The sequence below is a fragment of the Rattus norvegicus genome, chromosome 1, assembly GCF_036323735.1.
Source record: "Rattus norvegicus strain BN/NHsdMcwi chromosome 1, GRCr8, whole genome shotgun sequence".
NCBI classification, from domain to species: Eukaryota; Metazoa; Chordata; class Mammalia; order Rodentia; family Muridae; genus Rattus; species Rattus norvegicus.
Window position 1 is genome coordinate 12,601,262 of NC_086019.1, and position 17,755 is coordinate 12,619,016.

General features: G+C 37.7%; 1 long non-coding RNA gene across 2 annotated transcripts in view; it reads right to left on the reverse strand.

Annotated features, from left to right (window-relative positions):
• Window positions 1-419: 419 nt before the first annotated feature.
• The window catches only part of LOC102552459 (uncharacterized), a 63,798-nt gene continuing 46,462 nt past the window's right edge, over window positions 420-17,755 (reverse strand). For both annotated transcript variants that reach the window (XR_349822.5, XR_005497227.2), the window contains 3 exons: window positions 16,209-16,339; window positions 1,760-1,880; window positions 420-1,650 (listed from right to left, as the gene is read on the reverse strand). This is a non-coding gene — a long non-coding RNA (uncharacterized LOC102552459). The remainder of the gene's footprint in view (window positions 1,651-1,759; window positions 1,881-16,208; window positions 16,340-17,755) is intronic.

The window sequence follows — 17,755 nt, forward strand, 5'->3', positions numbered from 1 at the left end:
AACAGCCATCAGCTCCCTTTCCACAGAAGCTGAGAAGCTGTTGGCACCTTTAAGATCAGCTCAGGCAGACACTCAGCCCTGGGGAACTTCTCCAGCTAAGCTAGGCTCCTAGCTAGCTATAGGTGCAGGGCTCCAAAGGCCGATTGAAACTCTTTTTTTATTTATTTGTCCCCTTTTTGAAACGATTTAAAACCAAATCAAGGTGTGAGAGACTGGCAGATAAAAATTTTACCATTTTTTTTTCTTTTGAACAAGAAACATAAAACATTTAAGCAACGAGAAACAAAGACCACAGACATAAACTGACAGACATGGGCAGCTTGGTGCACCAAGGACTGAAAGACCCCCGGAGCGGGGAGATCCTTACTCAAGTCTCGGGATGATGCGACCCCTCCCCAAGAACTCACGTGAGACCGTCCTTGCTGTAATAAACATGAGGTTTATTGATAGGAACCAGTGCACTGGGGTCGAGACTCATATCCCACGCAGGGGCAGTGGAGTTCGACCCTGAAAGGCTGGGAGAAAGGGTATTTAAAGGGAGAAACCACAATCTGAGGGGGCAGGGATGGTGTCATTGGAAAGTGTCGAGAATACTAATGAAAAATCACAAGCAGGAGCTTCCTGTTTCTCAAGATTGTTAAACTTTATGGCCTATCAGTTCCTGGGAGGAGCTTCCTGTTTCTCAAGATTATTCTCTAAGATTTTAATCTAACTTTATCGTCAGCTAGTACAGGTAGAGGGCAGGGTCTGGAATTTGAGGTATTTGGGGCTTTTTTAAACTTCTGACTTCTTAGCTGCATTTTTTTATTCTTTCAGGACAAACAATAAACATAGAGGGAAAGAACTAGATGGTGTCCCACCAAAGGGACCCAGATATCCTACCTATGGAACCCAGAATGAGAAATAAGCATTTCTCCAATAGGATCTAGCAAAGAGGTAGGATGTCTCCTGCCTTTCTTCTGTCCCTAGGAGAGCTCTGAAAAAGCTTAAGCTCATTTTCCTTCTCTTTCTCCAAAGTATCTGCAGAGTCCAGGAGGACTGTGTATCTCAAACCCAGACATGAGAGCATGTCTAGGGTGTAAACTATCTCTAGTCAGGGTCCAAAGACTAAAACTGAAAGACCTCCAGAGAGTACCTTTCCCTCAGGAGGAGACCCAAGCGCCCAATGACCGAGCCGAGGCCACTCGGATGCAATCAGCAAGAGGGTTTATTGGAAAACACAGGTACCTGCGGGCACACAGTCTCTTCGGAGGACTTGCGCGCCCAGCAGCTCCAGCATGGGGCTTTTATAGGGTTTGGGGAAGCAGAAGCGGGCGTACAGAAGCAGATGCATAGTTACGGGGATTGGTGGATTCAAACGAGGCACATAGACATGTTCACGTATGATTGGCTATTTCACATGATGAGGTAATAAGGTATAGCTACACACATTGGCAGGTTTGGGGCGTCCTGAATGTCGGGGGATGGGGGCTTATCCCTTCCTGCCAGGTGGCCTGTGAGTCAGATCCGGTACTCCTGGTCTGTTCTGCATTCCTTTCCTTTTATGGTCTGTTAGTGACTCAGCCCTAGGTATCTGGGCGTACCTGGGCTCCTTCAAGCCAGTTGCAGCTCTGAGTTAAGACTCATGGGGGGGTCTTTCAAAACATCACTCTAAAAGAACACATAGGCAAAAACACTTTACCATTACCTTGTCCCTTTATTTTTTCAAGTTTTATTCATGCTAGCCCAAATTACTGAGGCCTTTTCTGGCCCTTCTTACCAGTATGTCCCTCCTTCTCGGTTGGCCTGTGTCCCGGGACGATCCTGTCAAGAAATCTTCTCTTTCCCGGTTTTGGTGGAACCTCCAGTTGTCAACATGGCAACGAGAACCAGGCATAGGCCTGTGGGATTAAAAAACACACATATTAGGGTCATTCGTTTCTTAAGAATGACAAATCTGTAGCTTTATTCACCAAATATATACCCCAAGTTCACTGGGTGCAATATTCCAGGAAGCACAGGGAGAAAACCCAGCTTAAGGCTTCAGGAACAAAAGACCTAACACATGCCCCAAATTCACTGGGGAGAAATCCAGGAAGACCACCCTAAGTTCTAGGAACAAAGACTGAGAACAAAAGACAGGAAGAATGGACCCTCACCCAGGTGTACCAGGAGATGTGTTGCTACCAGGCCAGGGTGTTGTTCATTAGGAACAAAAGGCTTTCACAGGCATCAGCAGGGCTCAGCAGGGGTCAAACATTGCAGGGGACCCAGGAGAATCTGACAGGTCTTTTCATAAGGTCCTGGATTTCCTGGCTGTTTTATAGCAGGTATTTTTTCCTTTTAAGATATTTTTGACCGAGATATTTATTTCTTCTATTGTGTATTCAACATCTGATTTCTCTCTTTGATCTCTTGTATTCTTTTGGCTTGCCTCTCAAGTTCCTGTTAAAGTTACTAAATTTCTCCTTTCCATAGTTTTCTTAGTTTTGGGCTTCTTTATTGATTCTACTTTCACTTTTGGGTCTAGAACTTTTAAAATTATTTCCTTATATTCTCTGCTAGTGTTTTCAGTTTTCTTTAAGGACCTCTAATCATATTCATTAAGAAAATATAAAACCTTTGTCTTGTGCTTCTGCTGCATTACAATAGGCCCTGCTCTTGTAGGGTGGCTTGGCTCTTGGGGAGACATATTGTGCTGTCTGATATTAGTTTTGTTTTTCTCCTCTTGTCTAGACATCTGGGTGAGGAGGGATACATGCTCTTGTCTTTGTTATTTGGGCATTTAGTTCCTTGGTTTCTGACACACTCTGTGGATCTTGGGAGTGTGTGGTAGCTATATATTGCCTAGGAGAAAGTTCTTCTTAGTTCCTGATATGTGTGGCTACTTCTGATTCCAGATAAAATTTCTTTCTAGGTACTTAGAGCTGACCCTAAGAATGGGGATGTACTAGGAGTCATTGGGGTGGGGGTTGATGAAAAGTGTCACAGAAGGAAAGCAGTGTATTATAGCAGAATATGCTCAGAATGGGGCATAGAGTAAGGAGAGGCCACAACAGATACTCTTCTGCAGAACTTGGGATGGCACTTGTGGATTTTATGTGGAGGAGAAGAGGGAGGGTGAATATATGATGTTTTCCTACCTCGCAGACTACCTACTTATTCTCTGAAAGTCTTGATTTTGAAGTTGCAGAGAAAGTCTGAGAGACTCAGGACAGGGGAGTGAGGAGTTAAGTTGGAGGGGAATATCTAAGTGTAATTTTGGAGATGGGGTGAGAGAGGAGGAAGAGGTCACAGCAGATGGTCAGCTATAGAGAAGGGGATGAATCTGGGAGTTTGGACTTGGAGGAAAGAAGAAAAACATAATTCTCTGCAGCAAAGGGTAGCCTACCTGCTTCCCTGACCAAAAAGACCTGTGAGTTCCTAGAAAATACCTTTTGGAATTAGGGGCTGGATAAAGCAGTGAGTTGGGTAAAGAAACTTTTGAGGGAAGATCTTTGTGATCCACTTGTGGAAGGGAAGAGAGCAAAGGCTACAGCTGGTGGAATGCTGTGGAGCTGAGAATGAGACTAGGGGATTGGATTTGGAGGGAGTGGGTGAGAATTTTCAGTTAGATGACCTGCTCTGCTGGCTTTTAGAGAATGGCTTCTAGAGTTAGAGGTTCAGATAAACCAATGTGCAGAAGGTAGGAAGGTTGTATGAAGAGGTCTATGTGACCTGTTGAATAAGAAGGCAGAGAGGAAGAGGAAGGTTGTAACAAGTGGCCTGCTACAGAACTGGAGAAGAGACGTGGAAAAAAGATTTGGAGGATTGGAGAGAGAAAGGCAAAGATGCACAATTAGAGGACCTGTTTCCCTGACTTGAGTGCATTAAAATAGCATCTCAATTTTTCATAGAAATTTGGAATTGATTCTTTGAGAGAATTGTTAAAATATTGTTACCAAGCAGCCAGCAAGTTTCAAGTTAAAAACAGAACCACTTAACTGTATAAAGCTAGAACTTATTAAAACCAAATTATACTTAATGATGCACATGAAACACAAAATTATTTAGTATGTGGCTTCAACAAGGTTAGTTATTGATGAATGCAAGAGTTTCAGGCGCATTCATTACTTAGTTTGCAATCAATTCAGTGTTTTCCAAAATCATTAATAAAGATTATTAATTGCATTTTTACTACTTTTAATTATTCATTGATACATTTTGAGAAATATTTGATTTAGAGAACAAAACGTTCTTTCCCTTGAAGTTTTTGAAAAATAAGCAATCTGCTTTAGTGATGTTTGTTTGTTTGTTTGTTTCACAGAACCCTAAAGCTATGAAATTAGGGGACAACAGAGAGTAAAAAAAAATACTATTTATAAATGAGGGAGACAGAATAATCTATTTGACCCAGTCATGAAACATGTATTACATGTAGCATAAACTCCTTTGGAAATTAAATGGAACCAATTTCTAGTAATCATTAAATTAAGGAGACTGTTATAAATATTTCACCCCAAATATTAGCAAAATGATGAAACATTATGGGTCTAGACCTAAATATAATGTGATATCAGTATGATATGAAAACAAAAAGGCTAAAATGAAGTAGACTACAACAAGAAAGCAAAGGATTACAGAGTACCTATTCTCTGAGGTTTCATACTGACCATCTTCCTTTGCACATTCTCACTCAGTTTTGCATCTCATACTTAATCCGCTAGTCACATTTATGTGCACATGTGGGTGCATGCTTGCATGTTTACTCTTGTGTACATGTGTGATTGTGTCTTGACTTTCAATTTATTGTGTAAAACGCCAAATTTTCCTTGAATATTTGCTGTACATTTTGGAGGTTGATGATATATACTAATGCCATGCTCAGCACAGCACACTCACATCAAGTCATACTTGGTTATCTTGTGTTGTAAAGAAACATTCATCATCATCAAAAAGATGCACTTGCATGCAAATCTCTATGTTAAGTTGTATTTTGATTGGCTAGTTATGAAAATAGCATTCAAAACGAATGTCACATTTGCATAAGAATAATAAAAACAATAATCACATACGGAAGGTGTCATGATGATCCAGAAGCTAAGACCTTATATTACCCTTAAAGAGGACTCAAGTTCAATCATCAGTGCCTTTGTTAGAAAGGTCACAACCACCAGTAATTCCAGCACCAGGAGTCTGAGGATTCTGGATCACACAGTTATCTCTGCCTTTGTGAACGCAAACACATGGACATGAACAGAATTTAAAAATGAAGATTTTGTAATCACAAAATCTCAGCAATGTGATCACCTAAAGATGTGTTGGGGAAAGGTCATGCCCAGTGTGGTTAGAAAAAATTATACATGGTTCTACCCCTAGATGAAGGTGGTAAATAACAGTGATTGTTAAGAGTTGAAGAATCAAGAATCATCTTTTTCATGGGGTTGGGGATTTAGCTCAGTGGTAGAGCGCTTGCCTAGCAAGTGCAAGACCCTGGGTTCGGTCCCCAGCTCCGGAAAAAAAAAAAAAAGAATCATCTTTTTCAAGAATGTGTTCATTGATATCCTGAATTGTAAACTCTAAACACTTGTAATTAGAAGCAATACTAAATAATGTACTTGTGTGTGTGTGTATGTGTGTGTGTGTGTGTGTGTGTGTGTGTGTGTGTGTGTGTGTATGTTTTGGTGTGAGAGAGAGACAGAGAAAGTGAGGGACTTGTATATATACTGTATTTGTAATTGTAGGAGCCATAACTTTGAGCTGTTATGATACAAAAAAAAAATGGAGAAGTTAGAATCGAAATAGGGAAGGGCAGAATCAATGTAAATGCAGTACTCACGTATGCAAATTTTTAAAAAACGTTATAAAAGGGAAATAAAGCAATGTTTACTGTCTTGTTCTGTAAAATGTTATAAATATGCTACTGTTGGATTTTTACATATAAAAGGAGATACTGGCTCCCATTTCTTTAAGGAGAGTTAAAGTTCAGCAGTAAATTCAATACGAGAATTTCACTATGAAGTTTTCATATTTGTACAGAATGGAGTTTAATAGAAGTCACCCTGTTATTTAGCTTGGTGCATATAATATGAATAAAAACAAGCACCGGTATGAAAATAATTCCGCCAAATAATCTGAACTCTGTTAGTTTTCAATGGCAAACAAAATAAAAAACAAAAATGTAAAGACTCAGTAGATAGAGCAAATGAATAGTAAGGTATGACGTTTACGTTTAAGGTGTAGAAGGCTTAGTCTCTCACAAAATTTCTGTTCTTAGTTTGCTGATGGCCATCACCTTCCGTTGTCTTCACATAGTCTCACATGTGTGTGCTCATGCATTCCTGGACTCATCGTATACAAGGATAAGATGAGTTCCCACTGGGTTAGAACCTCATGCTCATTACCTTCATTAATTCCACATCTCCTCTGCATTCTATTACTAATTTCAGTAACTTTGACCATAAAACATGAGTTTAAGGGTGGCAGTTGCTCTGAAAAACTCTGTAGATTATTTTTAACTATACTATATAATTATATATATTAACATTATTATATTACTACAATAATTTATCTTTAAATGTACAATTATTTTATTATTGCTAATATAATATACTATAATATAAATATATAACTTATTAATATAACACATTATGTTAATCTAATACATACATGGTACATAGCATTGCAATTATATATTATTTATTAGAAAATTTGAAATGCAATGGTTAAGTGAGCTATAAAGTTAGAGCTTTATAGGTTTCCCTCTTAGTAGGAAGACGATCTGAAACATAAAACTATGGCGAAGTCAATTTTTACCTCACGAAGTTTGCTTGACTATTTGAACTGATCCAAACTATGTGTTTGGCTCTCTGGGCTAGGCCTTGTCCAGAGGAGCTAGAATTGTACTTGAATGGACAGTGAAAGGATGGACTGGTCAGGTCTCTCATAGCCTTCTCTGTAATAACCAGGGTCAGTCAATCGTCTCTCCATATGAGGTCTGGCCATTCAGAATTTGAATCAAAGTCATTCACCATTACATGCAATCTCTAGTTACTTCATATGAGCTAATATTCTATCAAAACTATATCCACAAACAACCCAGATTTAAAATGAACAATAACTTTATTATTATATTATGTATTATTAAATAGCACTAGCAATGATAACTGTGTGCGTAATAGAATACCCATGGTCAGCAAACCGGCTGCCTGATCTAGCTTCTATGCCAAGACTACAGGATTTACATTACTACAATTATCTTCCTCAAGGACTTGGGGATGATAAGTGTATTATTGCATGCCACTGGCTTCTCACATAATGAGTCTATCCCTATAACCAACTCTCTGGACTTCAAGTTGCCAAAGTCACCATTAAGTGGAGATAATAAATTGAGAATATAGTTATCACGATATCATCTATCCAATTCTGATAATTTTAAATCAATCTAACCCTAGGAATTAAAAGCCTGTGTTCAAAGCTCTAATGATTCCAAACAAATTTATCATCTTAACATTGGTAAGTGGTTCAGATTACTACACTTTTTTTACCTGCTAATCTTTTCATAATCAAAATACACCATGTATAATCTTAAAGAAGATGTGTTGCATGTGTGTGTGTATATGTGTGTGTATGTGTGTGATTGTGTGTGTATGTGTGTGTATGTATGTGTGTATGTGTGTGTATGTATGTGTGTATGTGTGTATGTGTGTGTATGTGTGTGTATGTGTGTATGTGTGTATGTGTGTGTATGTGTGTGTATGTGTGTCTGTGTGTCTGTGTGTCTGTGTGTCTGTGTGTGTGTGTTACATGTGAAGTGCAGGCACTTCCTACTCAATAGTGGTTACTCCTGTGAAGGCCAGAAATTAAACTTCTGTGTCATCATATATTGGTACACACAAGCCAGGGTTTCTGGAGGATACTCTAGTACCTACCTTATACCCAACACTGAGGTTAAAGGTGTCTGCCACAAAGCTTGGCTTTTATGTGGGTGCTAGAGCTCCAAACTTAAGTTCTTATGCTTCTGAGGAAAGTACCTTATCCACTGAGCCATACTTCCTGATCCACATATTGCTTTTATTACTACTTTAAAAATATATTAGTATCAGCACTGAAAAGTTATACATATGTATTACTAGTCTTTGAAGATCCTGTCATTTCTGAGAATTAGAAGTAGAATTTTAAGTTCCCCAAGCCTCCTACAAATTCCCCATTTTTTCTTTAAATCAAATTACAGAAAACATCTTTATCATAATATCTTCAGTGCATGATGGTACCTGGTGCTTTAAACATGCAAAAGTGATGCAGAACTCTTACTTGCAATGTGGAGTCCCAGCATCATTGATCAGTTTCTTTGCATCCCTCTTCTATTCAGCCACTATTCCATAACAATTTTAGCTCTTTATGTATTCATGTAGTCTATAATTATATATGTGGAATCACACAGAACATAACCCTATATGTCTGTTTCTTCCACTTAGCGTAAAAAGAGACTAAACAGCTAAAATGCAAGATTTTAAGAATTGAAAATACTTTGCATAAATCAGTATTAAAATTTGTGAAATGCTGCTAGCAGATATTTGACAGATCATTATTCCTTTTACAGTGTGTTACAGAATACAGACTTAAGTTTCACATATTTTAAATTAGGATTCCTCTAAATATCTATATTTATTACCTCTTATCTATACACTATCTGGGTATCTATCATGTATAATTTATATTTTCATGCCCATCCACTATGTTACAAGAATTTCCAAAGATCAATCCAGACAATATTCAAATATTGAGAAGAGGAACTCCTGAGCCATAACCCCTACCTGAGGAGTTATTAAAGGTTGATGGCTTATGGGAAAAGAACAGTACATTTTCATTAAAGGTATATCCCTTAGTCTGTTATCCAAATTCCAGCGGCAGGACCAAAAGCCATGCATTTATGTGCAGCACAGATTAGATGACCAAAGTAGAGAAAAATAAAAGGAACCTGAATTTGGAACAGACGGATTGAATCTTGTCAGAATTAGAAAAGAGAAGGTAGAAATGATCAAAATATATTGTGTACATGTAGGAAACTCTCAAAGAACTGATAAAAATATTCTTTTTTTTTTCTTTTTCTTTTTTTCGGAGCTGGGGACTGAACCCAGGGCCTTGCGCTTGCTGGGCAAGCGCTCTACCACTGAGCTAAATCCCCAACCCCTGATAAAAATATTCAAATAAAAATAAATTACTTTAAAAATGTTATAATAATGAACCATTTACTTTCAGAAATAAAATATATAATAATAAAATATGAATGGGACCTGATAATGAGAGAATGCTTATAACTCGATTGGCATATATATTTAATATTCAATTGTAGATCCTTTTTCCTCAGAGATTATGAGAATAATAGTAAACATTCTCTCTTTTCCTTTCATTTTTGAAGCACAGTCTCATTGCCAAACCCAGGCTAGAATCAAACTTGTATTCTTCTTTCTTCAACTTACTGAGTGCTGAGATGTCAAGTGTATGTAACCATTACTTACCGGAAAATGCTGTTTTACTAAACAAATGAACAAGTGAAAAATAAAAACCATAGATTCATCAATACTATTATGTCATCATTGAAACATACCATAATTTTTAAAAGAATTATAATAACAAATAACCTTCAAAGGAAAGACAGACAGAAAGACAGACAGACAGGCAGGCAGGCAGGCAGGCAGATTGGAAGGAAGGAAGAGAAATTACTTGTATAGATTTGTTTTGTTTTAATAGTTTATGGTAAACTACCAAAGTAAATGAAACTCATAAAAGAAGTGATAGAACAATTTTTCTAAAGAATACACACAATTATTTAAACGTTATTTTCTTACACTCCAATGCCCTGAATAGTTTTTTACTTTAAGTTAAATGGCATCATAAAATATTTTCCAAATATAAACCTGTTTACTGAGCTAATAAAGTAATTAGTTTGATTAAACTGATGGTCAACTCAAGCAAACAAATTCTGTCAACACAATCTGTGTTAACATAGGGAATATTTATAATTTAATACAAATTGTGTCCAAATGCAATAATTTATGTAGATGGATTCCTGGCCAGCCATGGCAAACTAAGCAACTGTTTGGAACATGCTTAGAAGCCAATTAAAAGATAAAACTGACAAAGATTAAATAAAATAAAACAGAGATAAGAACCAAATTCATGTACATTTATTTCATTTATGAGATGTACAATTTAATTTGAATCTAAAGATAATAAAGACAAAAGAAAAATGAGCACATACAATGCAGAAGTTCTGGCCAATCAGGGATTTTCAGGACTCTCCACCCATTCTAACCTTCTGAAGGTGTTGCTGTCTAGGCAGAGGGACATTGTGGGAGCTACTAGACTAAGAACTTGATTAATTTGGAATATCTAAGGGAAATGATGTAATGAGTAGAGCTCCTTCAATCTGGGAAAGTGGGTAGAAGAAAGTTAGTGACACCATTTGAGGACTTGAGTGAGAGTAAGGATTATGAAGATGATGGAGGGAATCACGTGATAAGAAATGAGGTGGCTGGGTTCTGAGCAAAAACAGAAGGATACAGAGCATCTCTGGATATACTACGGAAAATCTACAACCATAAGGTACCTTGATATATTGCCTCAGGGAAAATTAGCCAAACTTCATACAGTGGTAAAATAGTTTTATATATATATAAAATAGATCTTGGTAATTTGTGTGGACAGATTATTCTTACTAATGTATGACCACTTTGATAAGAAACTATTGACAGTCACTTGAGAATATGAAAGCTTAATAATGAATTTATAATGAAAAGTAACACCTTAATCAAAGCATCACATGCTTTAGGACATTGCTTCATTTATATTGTGATAACATTATAATTGTAATATGACCTCTCTTCAAAAGGAACTTTCATAATCAAACCACACAGACTGACAAGTCAGGAAAAGTCTGTCAGCATAATGAAGGAAAATAATTCCCCAAAATAAAATTAACTGTATCCTTGAAAACTTTATGTAAAATCTCCAGTAAAGTAGACAGTACAGTAAGTAAATAGTTGTTTTTTAAAGAATGTAGAAATGGCAGAGAATCAATGGCAGAGAAATTAGGAAAAACATTGTTTTATAAAGAAAAGCATTTAATTGAAGATGGTTTATGTTTCATAAGTTTAGTCCACTGTCCAAATTGATAATCACACTCAGAGAGTGATTTAGCTAGCCTTTTTTTTATTATTCTTTAAGTTTGTTTTACAGTCCAAACTTTATCCCCCTCCTGGTCCACCCTCTTTTCCAAATCTCATACCTTCCCCTCTACCACATCTACAAGAGGATACCCCCACTCTGTCTATCTCCACCCCACTAGACCTTCCCATTTCCTGGGGCCTAAAGTCTCTTGAGGGTTAGGTCCCTCCCTCCTTCCTCCTGTGATTGCTTTCTTCTCTCTCTCAAGTGGGTTTGAGACAGCAATGGAGAAGTGTTCCTCTTTCTCCACATCTTCACCAGCATGTGCTATTAGATGAGGCTTTGATTTTAGCCATTCTTATTGGTGTGAGGTAGAATCTCAGGGTTGCTTTGATTTGCATTTCCTTGATCAATAAAGACTTTGAACATTTCTTTAACTGCTTCTCAGTCATTTGAGATTCCTCTGTTGTGAATTCTGTTTAGTTCTACACCCCATTTTTTTTGATTGAGCTCTTTGGTTTCTTGGTGCTTAGCTTCTTGAGTTCTTTAACACAATTCCCATCAAAATCCCAACACATTTTTTCAAAGACAGAAAGAGCAATTCTCAAATTCAACTGGAAAAGCAGAAGACCCAGAATAGCAAAACCACTTCTTAGGAATGAAAGAACTTCTAGTTGAATCACACGCCTTGACATCAAACTCTAATACAGAGCAACAGTGATGAAAAACTGCATGGTAGAGGTACAGAGACAGGCAGGTTGATCGATGGAATAGAATTGAAGGCCAAAAAATAAAGCCACACACTTACAGACACTTGGTTTTAAAGAAAGACGCCAAAAATATACAATGGAAAAAAGAAAGCATCTTCAATAAATGGTGCTGGTCTAACTGGCTCTCTGTAAGTAGGAAAATGATAATAGACCCATATTTGTCTCCTTACACAAGAGCTCAAGTCCAAGTGAATGAAGGATCTCATCCTAAAACCAGATACACTGAATCTAACAGAAGAAATTTTCCTGAATAAAATGCCAATGGCATATGCTCTAAGATCAAGAATCAACAAATGGGGCCTCATAAAACTGCAAAACTTCTGTAAGGCAAAAGACACTGTCATTAGGACAAAACGGCAACCAAGAGATTGGGGAAAGATTGTTACCAATCCTACATCTGATAGAGGGCTAATATCCAAAATATACAAAGAACTCAAGAACTTAGACTCCAGAGAGACAAATAACCCTATTAAAAATAGAGTACAGAGCTAAACAAAACATTCTCAGCTGAGGAATATCGAATGGCCAAAAAGTACCTAAAGAAATGTTCAACATCCTTAGCCATCAGGGCAATGCAAATGAAACCACCCTGAGATTCACCTTACACCAGTCAGAATGGCTAAGATAAAAATCTCAGGTGACAGCAGATGCTGGCATGGATGTGAAGAAAGAGGAACACTCCTCCATTGTTGGTGGGATTGCAAACTGCTATAACCACTTTGGAAATCAGTCTGGAGGTTCCTCAAAAAATTAGACATACTATTACCTGAGGACCAAGCTATACCTCTCTTGGGCATATGCCCAAAAGGTGTTTCAACATACAAGGACACATGCTCCATTATATTCATAACATAATATTTCCAATTTATAATAGCTGGAAAGAACCCAGATGTCCTTGAACAGTGGAATGGATACAGAAAATGTGGTACATCTATACAATGGAGTACTACTCAGCTATCAAAAACAATGACTTCTTGAAATTCATAGGCTAATGGAATGAACTAGAAAATATCATCCTGAGTGAGGTAACCCAATCACAGAAAAACACACTTGGTATGCACTCATCGATAAGTGGATATTAGCCCAAATGTTTGAATTACCCAAGATGCAATCCACAGACCACAGGAAGCTCAAGAAGGATGACCAAAATGCGAATGCTCCCACTCCTTTTTAAAAGGTGAAAAAATATCCATAGGAGGGGATATGGAAGCAAAGTTTAGAGCAGCAACTGAAGGAATGGGCATTCAGAGCCTGCCCCACATGTGGCCCATGTGGACCATATATATACAGCCACCAAAACTAGATAAAATCGATGAAGCTAAAAAGTGCATGCTGAAAGGGACAGGATATAGATCTCTCCTGAGAGACCCATCCAGAGCATGTCCAATACAGAAGTCAATGCTAGCAGCAAACCACTGAACTGAGAACAGGACCCCCTTGGGGGGAATTAGAGAATTGATTGAAAGAGTTGAAGGAGCTTGCAACCCCATAAGAACAACAATGCCAACCAACCAGAGCTTCCAGGGACTAAACCACTACTGAAAGACTATACATGGACTGACCCAGGGCTCCAATTGCCTATGTAGCAGTGAATATCCTTGTGGGGGCACCAGTGCAAGGGGAAGTCCTTGGTCCTGCCAAGGTTGGACCCCCAGTGCAGGGGAATGTCGGGGGGTGGAGGTGAGTGCATAAGGGGGTGGGGGGAACACCTGTATGGGGGAAGGGTGAGGGGATGGTGGCTTATGGACAGGAAACTGGGAAAGGGAATAATAATATTTGAAGTGTAAGTAACGAAATATATCTAATAAAATATAAAATGAAATAAAAAATATTTTTAAAAAAGAAAGAAAAATGAAAGAGCCTTGAACTCATTGGTATTGGGGAAAATTCCTAAACAGAACTTCAATAATTCAGGCTCTAAGATAAAGAATTGATAAATGGGAATTCTTGAAACTGGAAAGCTTCTATAAGGCAAAGGACATAGGCAATAGGGCAAATTGGCAACCTACAGATTGGCAAAAAAACAAAAAAAAAAACAAAAACAGAAAACAAAACCAAAACAAAAACAACAACAACAAAAAAGAAAACAAAAAACAAAACTTCACTAACCTCACATCTGTCAGTGGGCTAGCCTTTTTTCTTTTTTAATGTTTGAAATAATCAGATAGGGAACCAAGAACCAAGGAAATAATGAAATAATAGTATAAAATTTAATGTGTAATATATAAAAATAACAAGCACAAAGAAACATGAGTAGCAATTATTGTCCTGATTAAACACAAGATATATAAGTGTAGTGCTGAATTGTTAACCTTCTCTGAGCCCCCCAGTAGGTGACCCCTTGGCTCTGCACCTGCCCAAGATCTCTGGATTCACAAATGAAAAAAAAAGCACATGCAATGCTTATATTTAATAGCCTTCACTAGCACAATGGCTGGGCACTTTCAAACCTCCCTGAGACTATCATTCATTCCCCACCAATATTTCTGAATTAATAGGTGCTAAATCCCTACTTTATCTCTGTTCTCTTAGACCTGATTGGAGGAGTGGCACCAGAGGCCTTTTTTTGTGGATTCTTACAAATCTGTAGGCCTTTAAGTTTGATCTCTCTGCTTCCCCTTCTGTTGTCCTTTCTCCTCCTCTGCCTCCCTTGCCCAGGAATCCTAAAAGTCCCCCTTATTCCCTCTGCCTAACCGTTGGCTCCTGGCTCCTTACTAATCTATCAAAACCAAGTTAGGGACAGGGATCCTCAGCATTTGTTCAAGTAGATTCCTATGTGATTTTGGAAGCCGAAATACGGCAAAGCATTATAATCAATCACTTACAACCAAGATCATCCAATATAAAGCAAATGCTTAAATTTCTTGTCAATAAATTTAATATAACCTACACATTATAGAAATAACTCACTATGCCAATTAATTAAATGAAATGATTTTTCATCAAGCTTGGACAAGTTACAACATAGACTACAGCTCAAATATACTTAAAGGAACACTTACAGCAAATAATTTTAATTTTAATTAAAATTGATGCTGTAGATATGGTCAGTTTTACAGCATTTAACAAACATTTTCAAGTCCCCATGTTTAAAGTTATGCATCAGAAAACAAGAATAAAATAACATAAAAATAAAGCAACTTGAGTTTCAAATAAGAACATGATACACTTTCGTTATTACCAACCATAGGTGGATATCTCTTTTAAACATTTGTTAAATGTATTTATTTGGGGCATTTGTCTGTCTATGTGTGACATATTCACACGGAGAGATAATTGATTCACTCCCTTCCTGTCATCCAGGGATCAGACTCTGGTTCTCAGTCTTGGTGGCAAATACCATTACATACTGAGCCAACTCTCCAAACCCCTCGATATTATTTTTAATGTTGTTAGAGCTTTGCTATGGATATCCAGAACATAGCAGAAAAAAGAATGATAAAGAGAAAAGTTGTTTAAAAGGCCATTAGTTCTGACAGTGAACTTATATGAAAATTCCAAAAGAACACATTGAAATTGTTTTTATTAAAGATATTCGGTACAATGTCTTACAATAAGGCAGCGGCACCAAAATCAATAAGTTTGCTGATATCAGAGATGGGTTGCTAATATTCTCTAACAAAATAAAAGCAATAAAATTTACATATATATGGAAGACTATATTTATCATAAACTCAGAAGTAGCAAATACACAGAAAACTGTGTCCTGATTCTCATTTATATGCTTAAATGTCACAAGATCAACTGTATTTATATAATTCAATCCTTATAATTCTCCTGTGGAAACTTTCACTCCTAAGTGTTATGATTTTCAAAAGTAGTTATTATTCCTAATAGAAGTATGCGAGAACTATCAAAGAAAAATACATTTTTTAAGAATATTATACAGTATATCACACTTTGTCACAGTCTCAATATAATGTAGGATAAGTGAAAATAATTATCTTCATTTGAACTTTTGGCTTTGGTTAGAAGTAAGCTAATTAAATCTGTATACATGGCATACTGGATATTGTGGATGGTGTATGTCTCTTCCCACATTCACGTGATGATACTGGAATGGTCTATTGTAAGGTCACTAGCTTGACATGAGTAACATTCTGTTATAGGAACCAAATAAAATAAAACTGTGAAATAAAAAAAAATATCCTTTTGGAAGCCATTTTGGAAGCTGCCTCCCTGGCAGAGCTTCTTCTGGGTATCTCATTCTTTCAGAACCAACAATTCCAATAAAAACCTTGGCTCCAGTTGTTGGGGGACCTGTTTGAAGACTGAGATGCAGATCTGCAACAACTGGAGCAGGGACTTAACCTGACTCTGTTTTCTGTCTGTGTATCCTCCTCCCACGACTGGGCAATCTTGTTTGGCCTCGGTATGATTGGATGTACCACGTCTTGCAGTGACTTGATGTGCCAGAGTGGGTTGTCAGCCACTTCTCAGACCTGAAAGGGAGGGGAGACGGAAGGAGGGGAGTGAGGGGAGAAAAGAGTCAGGGCTGTGATCGAGATGTAAAGTGAATAAATAAGTTAATAGAAAACATAAAGTACATGAAGAGTCTTGGCTCACCTCGTGGATACATTTTTTTTTAACCACTAGACTACCACATGGGTTACGATGCTACATACAGTCCCTGAAGGCAGCCTAAAGCTTCCTATCTCCAAATGGAGCCTCAGTTGATTCCTGATGTTACGCTGCACCATCACAACATTCACAATTATTTTGATTAGACTAGGGGTCCTCGATCTCCCTAGTGCTGCAACCCTTTACTACAGTTCTTCATGCTGTGGTGACCCACAGTGATAACATTATTTTCATTGCTACTTCATAGGTGTAATTTGGCTACTGTTATGAATCATGGTGTAAGGACGTGAAAATGCTATACCAGTGACAAGTTCAGGGTCATGACCCACAAGTTAACAAACACTGGCCAGATCATTGCAATTTTATTTTCCCAACCCTTTTCCTCAGAAAGGAGAGCTGGAGATTTCTTTTGCTACTTTGTAAATTTTGACGAGCCTAGTTTCCAGACTGCATGAGACGCAGGAGCCCCGAGTTAGTATTAATTAGAAGTTCCTGTGTTTAGTGACTTAATTCTCTAGTGAGAAATTGATCATTCTTTCAAGAGTTTCCACCATAACTTTCTGTTTGATAATTACATAAAATCAGAGTCAATGGAAAATTCACCTCATCTTTATTTTCTCTACACCTCAGTTTTATTGCATTGGAACTTCATCCCTTCATCTGCTTCTCCATCTCGGCAACTTTCTGACACAGTTATAATTGCACCTTTACCACTGGCGGTGATGAATGGCAATATCTTTACAATCTGACTCTGAAGCAAAGCAAGACTTGATTCAAATGTTAGCTGTATTGAATTAAATGAATTTTAGAGAAGGTAATAGATATGCATTTATAATCTCTACAATAAAACACAGTAGAGCAGATGGATATGTCTTGTGCTTCTCAAAATATATTAGACATTATGCAAACCATCTTTGTTTTCTATTACGACAGGCAAATCCTATAGCAGTGGTCCAACACACATCACAAAGAAACTCTGTAACAGTCTATTGCCATTAGGAAGTGCAATGCCAGTGTGTGTTGTGGTTTGTCCTAAAATTACTGTATTTTGATGCTAATTCCACTGCCCCAAGGACAGTTGTCTAGTCAAGGACTCAGAACTCAGGTGACTTCACCAGAACCACCTCTCCATTAAATTTGTAAGATACTGGTAAGGGGCAGGTACAGGATAGAAGGAGGCCTGTCATTGGAGGAGAAGGAAGGATGGGCGGGAGAGAAGTTTGAAGGAAGAAGAGGAGATTAAGGGAGAGAGAGAGAGAGACTGGAGGGAGAGAGGG